Below are 13,760 nucleotides of genomic sequence, written 5' to 3'. Positions count from 1 at the left end.
CTAGCTCCTCCATTGGGGGCCCTGTGATCCATCCAATAGCTGACTGTGAGCATCCACTTCTGTGTTTGCTAGGCCCCGGCATAGTTTCACAAGAGACAGCTATATCAGGGTCCTTTCAGCAAAATCTTGCTAGTGTATGCAATGGTGTCAGCGTTTGGAGACTGGATAGGTATGTTTTTAATCCCAGTGTTTGGGAGCAGAGGGAGGAAGTGGCCTACTCTATGTAGTGAGTTCAGGGTTAGCCGGAGGTGAAACACTGTCTGAGGAGAGACAGAGAGAGAGAGAGAGAGAGATTCTGTTTCTGACTCAGAATTCTGATTCACCCTATAAGCCCATCTTTTACTTATTAAATACTGATTTTATTTAAATGCCTGAATGATGTTTAAAATAGCAACGTCTCTAGAGTCATTCAATACAGACATTTCATTTCTGTCGACGGTAGACCACATCATTTGCAGATGGTCCTCTCTGATTATTGTAAAACTGTTTCCCCCAGATTGGACATCCCCATCTTGAATCAGAGCAGCTGTTGACCAACCACAGAGCCTCTGGGAGTCAGGCCTATCAGCATTCCTGCGTGGAAGACTGAGGAAGGCTCCTCCCAGAAGCCATAGCAGCAGTGAATGATTACTGGGAAGAGAGCTTGCTGGTGCGCTGCCTTTGACTCGCCCAAAGCCCTGTAAGTAACCCCAGCAAACTCATGGGCTCACCAAGCTGGAGCTGAGTGGACTCCTTTCTTTGGTCCACAGATGTCCTCTCCCTTAGGTAACAAGATGTTCCTTTTTCTTGCCCCCAGGAAACATCACACAACAGAGCTGAAATTTCCTATTGCCTAATGACAGTGTGACCAGGACAGCATCTCAGCATAATGCATTCCTCATGTTTGTGGCAATGGTCTCCGGTGTAAACAAGCCTGTCCTTCAGCCGGCCAGAGAGAACACACAGTACTGTGCAGTACATAATACTTGATAACTAAATGACTATATATTTACTATTATTGTTTTAGAGTGTAGGGTTTTTTTTTTAGTTTTTTACTGTGTGTCTTAGTTTGCTTTTATAAATGTAATAAAACACTAACTAAAACCAACCTGGGAGAGAAAGGGTTTATTACAGTTCAGAGTCTGTCTGTCCATCATGAAAAGAAGTCAGGGCTGGAACTGAAGCAAAGACCATTACTCGTCCGGGAAAACTTGCTTCTGTAGGTTAAAGTTGTAATCATTCACATACAAGAAATTTGAAAATACTTAGGAGTTTAGAGCATATTTCTCAGTCACAACGGAGGTGGCTTGGAAAACATTCAGAGAATAGTGGAGGAACCCAGTATTGGCCTCCAGTTCTACACTGACTTGCTCTTGAGACCCTGCTCAGTCTTCTTTCTTAAACAACCCAGAACCACCTGTCTGGGGGGGTCACCGCCTACAGTGGGGCTAGGCTCTCTCATATCCACTATTAATTAGCATGTTAATACCCCACAGACTTGCCTAAAGCCCAATATGGTGGCGGAAACATCTTCTCCGTTAAGGTTCCCTCTTCCCAAATGAATCTAGTTTGTGTCAAGAAAACAAAACCTAACCAGCATGCTGTGTAACTGCATAGCATGCCACCCTGCAGCAGCCCACACATCTGTTCTTCCATCTGGGTTCGTGTAAGAACACTCACTGGTGTTCACACAGTGGCCAAACCACCTGCTGAGGTGGTTCTCATATGACGTCACTCTTGCTATATTTACAGCATCCTGCCACCTGGATCCCTACTGGCAGAAATATTGATTTAAATGGTCTGATGAGGAGTACAGATTGTTAGAAAGGGCTTGGAGAACTGCTGTACTCAAAAAGCATGTAAACTGTCATCTGCCTAACTTTCTCTTCTGGCTCTGTCTTGTCTCCTCACACAGATTTGTCTGAGGCCCAGCTAAGACAGTCATAGGGGGGCTGGAGAAATGGCTCAGAGGTTAACACTGACTGCTCTTCCAGAGGTTCAGAGTTCAATTCCCAGTAACCACATGGTGGCTCGTAACCATCTGTAATGGGATCCAATGCCCTCTTCTGGTGTGTCTGAAGACACACCAGTATACTCATACACATAAAATAAATATCTTTAAAAAAAAAAAAAAGAAGAAGCCGGGCGTGGTGGCGCATGCCTTTAATCCCAGCACTCGGGAAGCAGAGGCAGGTGGATTTCTGAGTTCGAGGCCAGCCTGGTCTACAAAGTGAGTTCCAGGACAGCCAGGGCTATACAGAGAGAAACCCTGTCTCAAAAAAACAAAACAAACAAACAAACAAAAAAAGACAGTCATAGGAAACAACTTTAACACTGACAAAGAAAAAAAAATATCTGTTGAGGGTGCCTAAGTACTTCCTCCCAACCCTCCTGATTGGCAGCTGCCAACTCTTAAGCCATTATATAAACGCACCATGCTAAGGACATTACAATCTCAGGACCTCCTGTCTCCCACAGAAGTGTTCTAAGATGTTTGAGAGTAGAAAATAATCTTTCTGCCCAACTGTTCCTATTCCCCATTTCTCTGATTTCCTAGGCCCTGTCACAAAAGCAGCAACAGGACACCACATGACCTGTGCACGAAAGGGGCCCTGGGAATCCAAACAGAAACCAGCACTGACAAATTTTCAGTGTCCTTATCAATAAGGCCAGAGAAGTCTGGGTGGTGGCAGAAATTCAGATAAGCAGAGCCTCTTTAAAGGATTGAAACCAAGGAAGAAATACCACATACTCTGCAGAGAATGGGAGAACAGAGGTTAGAATTAGGGAGCCTGAAAATACTTTCTTAGCAGACAAGGTGGCGAATGCCTTTAATCCCAGCACTGGGGAGTCAGAGGCAGGTGGATTTCTGAGTTTGAGGCCACCCTATTCTATAGAGAGCGTCCCAAGACAGCCAGGACGACATAGAGAAACCCTGTCTCGGAAAAAAAAAATTAAACAGAAAATAAGAGATAGATAGGATAGACAGACAGACAGACAGACAGACAGGTAGGAAAAAGAAAAGAAACATCATCTTAAACAGAGACAGACAGCAGTAATTCCACCTAATTCAGAAGTTGTTGACAAAACTCAAATTCTTTGCAGAGCCATGCATAGTGTTTGGTGTTAATTTTTGCTATGAATCAAGGCCATTTGATTGATTAAGTCATCTCTCCAGTCTGTCCTTGAATTCATAATTCTCCGGCTTCTGCCTCCAGAGTACTGAGTTTACAGGCATAGGTCCCCGAGACTTGGTTTATTCCACGCTAGGGATCAGAGCCAGAATTTCCACCTGCTAAGCACATACTCTAGCAAATGAGCTATACTACCATCCCAACATCAATTTCAACTATTGCTTTAGCTTTTCCCTCTGTCCCACATTTTACTCTAATTTAAAAGAGTCATTTCGGAAGCCGGGCATGGTGGCGCACGCCTTTAATCCCAGCACTTGGGAGGCAGAGGCAGGCGAATTTCTGAGTTCGAGGCCAGCCTGGTCTACAAAGTGAGTTCCAGGACAGCCAGGGCTACACAGAGAAACCCTGTCTCGAAAAAACCAAAAAAAAAAAAAAGAGTCATTTTGGGCTGGAGGGATAGCTCAGCAGTTAAGAGCACTGACTGCTCTTCTGGAGGTTCTGAGTTCAAATCCCAGCAACCACATGGTGGCTCACAACCATCTGTAATGGGACTGACTCTTCTGGTGTGTCTGAAGACAGCTACAGTGTACTCATATACATAAAATAGAAAAATAATTCTTTTTTAAAAAGGAAAGAGTCATTTTGACACATAGCAAATACAGAGTACCTTCCTAGAAGAAACAGACTCTCGAATCCCCAGCTCATAGGCCTCAGGGTTAACTGCCACCTGATTGGCTGTCAGGACTTCAGTTTACATTGTCCAGCTCACTGCTGGATTGTTCACATCAGCCGCTCTACGTCTCGCTCCTCTACCTATGACTCAGGAAGAACTCAGGAGTGACTCGGGTGGTTCTGGCTTGAAGTGTTCTCACCCAAGTTCCCCATTTAGAGTGAAATCTGCTTCCAGGCTCACCCAGAATATGCGCGCACCTCAGTCCTGGCTGGCCATTCACTGTTGATCACTTCTCTTCCACGTGGGCCTTTCTGTAAACCACCTGAGTGTCTCCGCTATGTCATAGCTGGCTGTCCACAGAGGGTGCCTTCTAGGAGACAGTGCATCTGAGACAGAAGCTGCAGTGACTGTGTTCTAATTCCAGGAACAATGTCCTCATGCACTGTGACTTAGTGTATTCCCCTTCCTAGGGCACCAACACTGTGGATTCAAACAACAACCAACAAGCAGTTCTGGCGGCTACAAGCCAAAACTGAAAGTGTCTGGAGGGTCCTTCCCCTCCGACAGCCCTGGGGAAGGCCTTCCCTTGCCTCTTCCTAGCTGGTGGTATATGTTGACAATCCTTAATGTTCCTGGCTTGTAGATTTCAGCATTCCAAGCAAATGGCTGCTCTTTTCAGTATGGTGTTATGTCATCTTCCTTCTCTGCAGGTCTATCTTTGTGTCTAAATTTCTCTCCCCTTTAAAAAGGACCACAGCCTTGTCAGAGCACGGTCCACCCCCAGTCACTTCATTTGAACTCAATTGCTTCGGTCCTTAATGACCCTCTTTCTAAATAAGGTCACATTCTGTGGTGCTAGAGGCTAGGATTTCAGCACCTATTTTGTGAGAACATTATTCAAATGCACGACACATAGTTTCTACCATATACCAATCACACGGTTCAGCCTCAGTTCAACATTGGAGGGTAAAACACAGGCAGCAAGAACCAGGAAGTGGGGTGATCAGAGGACACCTTGGAAAGCAGCCAGCATGGTGCTTCCGGCTTTGCTGCAAAGAGGGAAATAGGCCTCCCTGCAGATACTTGTTTCTTGCTGCTGCTCAACTGCCTTAAACAGTTTGCTATCCTCCCAAGGTGTGAGGGGGTTTGTTTATTTTTTATGAATAGAAAGGATTAATCAAACTTAGTCCTCTGGATTGAGCCTCGACAATGCTGGAATTACAGGTATACACTACTGGACTCAGCTCTTGAGACTTTTCTGTTTTGTTTTGTTTTATTTTATTGTTGCTTTTAAAAATAATTTTCTTCCCAGCACGTGGGGAGCAGAGGCAGGCAGTTTTCTGAGTTCAAGGCCAGCCTGGTCTACAGAGTGAGTTTCAGGACAGCCAGGACTACACAGAGAAACCCTGTCTTGAAAAAAACAAACAAACAAAAAAAAGATAATTTTCTTTTACTTGTTTGGTCTTTCTTTCTTTCTTTCTTTCTTTCTTTCTTTCTTTCTTTCTTTTTTTCTTTTTCTTTTTTAAATTTTATTGAGTACACTGCAGCTGTCTTCAGACACATCAGAAGAGGGCACCAGATCCCACTACAGATGGTTATGAACCACCAAGTGGTTGCTGAGAATTGAACTCAGGACCCCTGGAAGAGCAGTCAGTGCTCTTAACCACTGAGCCATCTCACCAGCCCAGTAATTTTATTTTAGTGTCTGTGTGCTGTGTGTGTGCTGTGTGTATGCGTGTGTAGGGGGATGTATATGTGAATGTGTGTTTGTGTGTATGTGGTGTGATGTTTGTATGTGAATGCTTGTGTGGAGGTGGGGGGTAGGGAGTAGGGAGTTTGTGTGTCTGTGTGTGTGTGTGTGTGTGTGTGTGTGTGTGTGTGTAAGCATACATACGCCATAGCATACATGTGGCAATCAGAGATCACAGAGGACAACTTTTGGAGTCGGTTCTCTTCCTTCCACTGTGCATCCTGGAATCAAACTCAGCTTGTGAGACTTACGTGGCAAGCATTTTCACAAGCTGAGTCATCTCTAGCCTTTTCTTTGAAACAGGCTTTCACAGAACCTAGGCTCCATTCAAACTTGCCCTGTAGTAAAGGATCGCCATGAGCCATGAGCTTCCCAGGGCAGGGACTTGCAGACGTGCACTGGCAGGCTGAACTAAGACTTTGCTTCTTGACACACACCTGACTGCTTTTATCTTCAGTCCTGACCTGTCCACAACCCCTTTAATCCTGAACTTTCAAATATGCTTAGCTTACATTTTAGATCTTAGAATAATAAACCTCCTCTTAACCTGTGAAGCTGACCCAATACCACTCCTCAAGCACCAGGGCAGTTCCTTGGTCTTTACTGGACAGCTCTCAGTCACCTCTGCTACTTCCTCCCCACCTTCCCACGGAAACTGGTCTCAAAGTTCACCTTCAACCTAATTGCAAAATCCAGTGGCCTCTTCACAACCATCATCCTATCTCGTTAAAACTGCCATTCATCTTATTATGGGATGGCATAGAGCTCGGAGTGTCAGATTAATTAGCCTACTTTGGCCTTTCCCCAACTCTCTACCACCAGTTACTACTCTCCTCTTAAAGAAAAGTTGAAACCAGAGCCCAGAGGTGGTGGCACAGGTCTTTAATTCCAGCCTTTGGGAAGCAGAGCCAGGGGAATCTCTGAGTTCTAGGCCAGCCTGATCTACAGAGAGAGTTCCAGGACAGTCGGGGCTACACAGAGAAACCCTGTGTCAAACCACACACCCCACTCCACCTCCCCTACTCCCCCCTCCCCCCCCAAAAAAAAAATAAAATGAAGAGTTGAAACCAAAGCTCTTGGTCACACAGCTGGCAAGTGCTGGAGCCTTGAATGAAGCCAGCCCTGTGGTTCTGAGACATTTTCTCAAGGACTTACTCCAGGGCTGTCAAAGCCCTGCAGCAGGAGCTGGAGGCATGACTCACTGGTTAAGTGCTCCGACTGGCTGCTCTTGTAGAGGACTAAAGAGCCAGGATCCAAAGACAAATCTTGACACTCACATGGGGCTAACAGTAGGCTGTAACACCTCCTTGGGTACTACATGAATGTGGAACACATATTCATGCAGGTAAAACACCCAGACACTCAAACTTTTAAAATCTTAGAATATAAGACAAAACCTTAAAGTGAGCTGGACATGCAGGGGCTGAAGGATAATTCCGAGGCTAAGAGTGCTTATTCCTCTTGCAGAAGATCCTAGTTTGGTTCCCAGCACCCCAGTTGGGTGATTCACACCAGCACGAGGAATCTGGTATCTTCTTCTAGCCTCTACAACACACACACACACACACACACACACACACACACGGAAAGAGAGAAAGAAAGAGGAGAGCCACATATATTAAAACATTTTTGCTGGGTAGTGGTGGCACATGCCTTTAATTCCAGCACTCGGGAGGCAGAGGCAGGAGGATCTCTGTGAATTCAGGACCAACCTGGTCTATTGGGTGAGTTCCAGGACAGCCAGGGCTACACAGAGAAGTAGGGGAGGGTTGTGCATTAGAGGGATGCATTCTAAGGATCCAACACTCTCAAACAAACACTCATATAAGCCAAACACCAATGTACATCAAAATAAAAATTAAAATAAGATCATTCTTAAAAAGCAAGCAAACAAAAAACTTTATAGCACTTTCAAGATGAGAGCATTGTTAGGGCTCAAAACTAGGACAAATGGCCAGGGTGCCTATTTAATATATCAAAGCAGACCTGCCTACCAAGTTCTCCCAGCATCTCTCAGTCCCTACCTGTTCCTGGGCTCTCCTGGCAGACATACCCTGCCCCCTACCCTAGACTTCTCTAGCCCCGGGGGCTGGGTTGCCCATCTCCCAGCTGCCTTTCCCTATATAACCCAACCATGTTGGTTGCCTGGTTCACGTCTACTCTCCTTTAGGCCTCCTGCCTGCGCCTGATCCCCTCCTCTCTCCCCTCTCCTCTCCTCACATGGCCCAGGGTCATGTCCACTCTGAACTCTCCAGATGCCCTGTCTCTGGTTATGCTCTCCCTGAAGATTACATCTAGATTATATCTAGAATAAACTCTCTCCTCCACCATACCTAGGAGCAGTCATGTCTTTTTCCTTTATTTCTTTCTCTATTCACTCAGTGTTGAAACCCAGTCATGCCTTCACTTTTTATTTTTCCCATTCAAACATTTTACATCCCTGGTATGTTTATGCACATCTTCGTCTGTGTGTTCTGACAGTTTGGCCTGTAAGGTATGAACGAATTCAGCATTAGTCGTCACTAAAAAAGATCAGAGCATAGTAAATGGTATAAATACCATTACAGATGACATCCCTAAGCCAGATCACACCAGGGAAATAACTGAGCCAGGTCAGCTAAAAGCAGAAGGGGTCAGATGTGTGAGAGCTGCCGTTTCGGGTACAACCCTTGCTATTGTAAACTCTGACAACATTAAAGAGTGGATCTAAGATTTTAAGAATGTTCTGGACCTTCCTAAGTACTGATTTCTTTGTGTGAAAAGTAGGTCAATACAGCACTTTACAGCCCTGTTACTAGAACATGGTGACAGAACACAATGGGCCTGCCACACTCAGCACAATTCAGCCATAATAATTAGCACAGGCAGCCCTGCAGAAAGGACAAAAGTCGGTCATAGTTAAGCTGCTATAACCAAGAGATACGCAGGGCAGTGTGGCAAAAAGAACTTGGACGCTTCTTTCTTAGGCCCCGACTTCTCTATAGGTAAAATATTAAAAAAAAAAAAAAAAAAAAAAAAACTGAAACTTTCCAAAAGCTGAACCACTCAGGAGATTTAAAAACTATATAAAATAAGAAACAAATCAAAACAGAAATGAAACCCAGATTGAGAAGAGGCAAAAACTGAGGCATACAGAGGGAGAAAAGGAAACAGACAAGAAAGCTAGCTGATGGCTCACTTCTGTACTCTGAGCACTTGGGAAATGAAGCAGGACGATCAGGAGTTCAAGGTCATTGTCAGCTACATAGCAAGTTCAAGGCCAGCCTGTGACAAGTGAGACTTTGTCTTATAATAAATGGAACAACAACCACAAAACCCTGTAGCTGAGAAGTGATTGCTAATTGATGGGTGATGGGGGAGAAACAGTAAGTTTTCATCAAGGGTGCAGCCCCTCAAGTGGTTCAGACACTCTTGTAGATGGCCTTATGCACAGGCACATGCAGACAGCACTAAGTGGACATAATTGGAGGGGGGAAGCAAGAGGGAGAGATATATCTATCATACCATATATCGAGAGAGACCGAGACAGAGACAGAGACCATAAGAAGTTGGGAAGCAAAACTAGTGGGGTGTCGGAATTGGAGATCAGAGGAAAAGGAATAGGGCATGAGTTTGATCAAAACGTTTATGCATTATGAAATTCTCAGTAAAAAATGGTACATTTTATTGGGCGTAAGTTGCTCTTCACTGAAGTTGATTTTTAAATAGAAGTATAATAAAAATATCAAATTACAACTCAAACGCCCATTGCCCTGTGCTCCTTTGCAATGGACTCAGTAAACTGTTCTTTCTATTCAAAGAGCTGTCCTCCAGTGATTCCCTCTAAACCTCCTCCATGCTAACCAAAACCAGGAACTGATTAATTGATGAATTAGTCCTATCTTTGATATTGAGAAGGAAGCTTTAAAATATCAGTGTCTTGAACTAATTCCTAGAGGGACCACTGTAGGCAGCCGTGGTGGTTTGAATATGCTTGGCCCAAGGAGAGGCACTATTAGAATGTGTGGCCTTGTTGGAGTGAGCGCACCTCACTCACTCTCCACTTGCTCTCTCGCCTTTAACTTGCCCCAGTCTTTTTTTTTTTTTTTTCTGTATTTGGAGACAGGGTTTTTCTGTGTAGCTCTGGCTGTCCTGGAACTCAGAAATCTGCCTGCCTCTGCCTCCCAAGTGCTGGGATTAAAGGCATGCACCACCACTGCCCAGCTTTGCCCCAGTCTTTTATTGATACTCCAAAAGTAGGTAGAGAAAAGGATATTGCATAATCATTGCCAAATCAAATTCAAAAGGATAACCACATCCCACAAAGAATCAAGAATTACAATGGAGGCTGGAGAGATGGCTCAGTGGTTAAGAGCACTGACTGTTCTTCCAGAGGTCCTGAGTTCAATTCCCAGCAACCACATGTGGACCACCCAACTGCTGGGACCAGATGGAAGAGGAAAGGAGAGGGGGAAACTCTAGCACTGCCATCTGGATGGAGGTGTAGTGCTTCCTACCGTGCCCTTCACATTCCAGACTCCAGCTGCTCAGCCTCTGCCTTTCCACATGCTGTGCACTGCTGGCCTTCTCCATTCTGAAGCCTCTGGCTTCTTGGACTAAGCCAGGCTCTTGCTTTCTCTGGCTCTCCAGCTTGCAGACAGACTGTTGTGGGTCTCTTCAGCCCCTGTGATCATGAAGGCTAATTCCCTTAAAAATCGTCTATTCTAAAGTTTAAAATATATATTTTTAGATGAAGATTGAGTAATACATATTGAATTTAAAAAAAAAAAAAAGAAAAAGGAAAGGAAAGGACATGACTGCTCCTGGGTATGGTGGAAGAGAACGTTTATTATAGATATGTAGGAGAGCACAGCCAAAGGAGAGTCCAGAGTGGACAGGACCCTGAACCATGTGAGTAGAGGGGGAAGGTAAGGGAGACAGAGGAACCAAGTACAACAGCCAGGAGGTCAAAGGGGCAAAAGAAGCAAGAGAGCAAAAGAGGGCAGGTAACCGATGTATCTAGATTATAGAGGGAAGAGCCTGGGGGTGGGGGAAGGGCAGCCCAGCCATACTCTGGAACAGGTAGGGACTGAGGATGCTGAGAGAACCTGGAGGCCAGGTTCCCTTGGATATGTTACAAAGAACCTCAGCCACTGTGTCCCACACAGGAGGTGGATGTGACAGTGGTAACAAGGAGGGAGGAATGGAGAGAGGTTGATAAGGCCAATTATAACAACTTAGTAATCAGCTGGACAGAGTAAATAGACAAGAGATAAGAATCAAATATTATTTCCAGTTTAAGCATGCTATGTCAATAACAGGACCAAGCTGAGCTGAAGCTCCTGGGACAGCCAAGAGTTCTCTGCCAGTTGGTCTGTTGACCCATGCACCAGGTAACCAGGTGACAGGACACTGGGGCCCTTTATATTGCTGTACTAGAGTCACGCCATGTCTCTTCACTGTGCCTGTCACAAGAAGATAGCTTTATGGGGTTCAGGTAAAGGAGTTAATCTTTCTTATGTGTCTGGTGAATTATCTGGCACACTTGGTTTTCTTGAGATGCTTTTATAATATACCTATACACTTCTACAGTCTCAATTCACCCCAATAAATGTATAAGATGGCACCATCTCTACTCCCAAGACCACATGGGTGGTTGGCTCTCGGGTGCACAGTCATTATCTGTCTTAAGTTTCTTTTCTTTTTGCTGTGATAAAAATGCTTTGACAGAACAGCTTAAGGGAGAAAAAGTTTTATTCTCACAATTCAAAGGTACAGTCCATCACAGCAGGGAAGTCAAGGCAGAAGGACTTGAAGTAGCTGGTCACGGCACGTCAACAATCCAGAAGCAGAGAGTGATGAATGGCTGCGTGTTGCTAATCAGCTCCCTTACTCCTCCTAGACAATCCAGGATCCCAGCCAAGGAATGGTGACACCCATAGTGGGCAAGTCTTCCCGCTTCAATTAACATTATCAAGATAATCCCTCGGGCTGGCTGGAGAGATGGCTCAGCGGGTAAGGGCACTGACTGCTCTTCCAGAGGTCCTGAGTTCAAATTCCAGCAACCACATGGTGGCTCACAAACATCTGTAATGAGATCTGACGCCCTCTTCTGGGACGTCTGAAGACAGTTACAGTGTACTTACATATAATAAAGAAATAAATCTTTAAAAAAAAAAAGATAATCCCTCATGGGCACGTCCAATGTCCAAATCCTGGTGGGCTCTAGAGTCTGTCAAGTTGGCGATCAGTACCATTCTTAGAGTGGCGTGGAAAGTTTATAAAATTCACAGTCCAACAAAACACTGCTTTACATAACATGAAGTAACTTAGGACAGGGCAGACTAACCTCAATAGCTGGCATTATAAGTGTTGAATAAGCGAGAAACTCAACTTCAGTTGGCCTAGATCCATATAGAGCCTAATTCACAACTTGCCATCACTCATTTACCTTCTAGCGGAGTGGTGCAAACCATCCCGCCTACCTAGCAGCATTGAGGCTTTGCATTGGCAGATACGTGAGCCTACTTATCTGCCTGGGTCACGCCGTGTCTCTTCACTGTGCCTGTCACAAGAAGATAGCTTAATAATTACCTATGTACCTTGTAACGTTCAGCAGTAACTCGGTGCCGGTTGCATGCCAGGTTCCGTCCATTTGGTTTCACTGATTTACCTCATCTGATCTTCTCAGGAGTGCTAAGGTGGTGAAAGGACGACATAAACTCCATTTACCTCCATTGAAGAACTAGGCCTGATTTTTTTTTTTTTAAAAAAAAAAAGGCCATAAGGCACTAGCTCCAGGAACCAAACCTGGATCTGCTGGAAGAGGAACCAGTGCTCTTACCTCCTGAGCCATCTCTCCAGTCCTATATCTGTAATTCTTTATATTAATGACTTAAAGTTCTAGATGTTAACCTAAAATGTGAGAAAAGGTATATATATATATTTTTTAAATCTTTTTTCAACTTTTTCTTAAAGAACAGGTAAACAGAAAGAATAGAAGGCCACCTGCCTGAGCCACTGAGTTAAACTCAGTTACAGTAGAAGAGAAGTGACTGCAATGAGAGTCCCCAGGGAGAGTGCGGGGGCCCTGTCCTCACACCAATCCTGACCCTACTTCCCAGTGACACGCCCTAAGCACATGGCCCAAAGGGACAATTTAGTTTCCTCCCTAGGCATGTCTTTTCTGCCAAGATTATAATAAGCCTAAGCAAACACTTTTTTTTTCTTTTCTGAAACAGTTTCATGTATCCCAAGCTAATCTCAGACTCACTACATCAAGGGACTTTCAACTCCTGATTCTTCTGCCTCTCTATCCCAAGTGCTTACAAGAGTGTATACAGCATCATGCCCAACTGAGATCACCTTCTAAGTCAATGCTTCTGAAACTCAGAGAAGTAGTAGGGTCAGTCCAGTGGGGAAGTCTAGTCAACAATGCAATACCTGGGCCTTCCTTAACCCATGCCTACAGATTCAAACTGTCCCAAATCCCAACCAGAGTAGAACTTCTGCAACAGGATCCTTCTGCACACGTTTATTGGGAGAGCTTGATTGCAGAGGCGAGGAGACCCCAAGCCCAGAACTGGTGCTGCTTATATAGGCCTAGGAGAGGCGTGTCTCACACCCAGATTGGTTGTGCTTGGGTTATGCTTACCACCTCATTTGCATNCCTACATCTGATTGGTTAACTTGTCTCTCATCTGATTGGTTAATTTTGGATAATTCTCAAAACCTCATCTTGGCAAAAGAACTTTACTGCCTATGTATGCATGGTGGCCAGCGGAGGCCAGCTGCCACTCTGCAACGGCACATGTGGCTTCCCACAAGAACTCATGGTCTGAATGGGACCTTTGTCTTCCTAGTGGAGGACTTGAACATTTTTCTGCTAGGCTGGTCTTGTTGTTTTGTTTTGAAACAGAATCTCACTATGTAGCCCAGTTACCCTTAAACTTGTGATCCTTCTATCTCTGGCATTACAGGTATACAACAGAATGGCTAGATTTTAACATATGGCATTGAACAAGCTAAAGAAGCCTTTATGGGGAAGCTCCCCTTGCTAGCTGTGATCCCGGGAGAAGCCCAAGGACCTTTAACCAGTCCTGGGAGGCGTCTAGTAATCATTAACTAGACATCCCTCAGATGCTTATTAAAACGTGTCTCTAGGGCTGGTGAGATGGCTCAGTGGGTAAGAGCACCCGACTGCTCTTCCGGAGGCCCAGAGTTCAAATCCCAGCAACCACATGGT

The sequence above is a fragment of the Mus caroli genome, chromosome 12 (assembly GCF_900094665.2).
Source record: "Mus caroli chromosome 12, CAROLI_EIJ_v1.1, whole genome shotgun sequence".
Taxonomy (NCBI): Eukaryota; Metazoa; Chordata; class Mammalia; order Rodentia; family Muridae; genus Mus; species Mus caroli.
Note: the sequence above shows the minus strand (reverse complement) of the source record.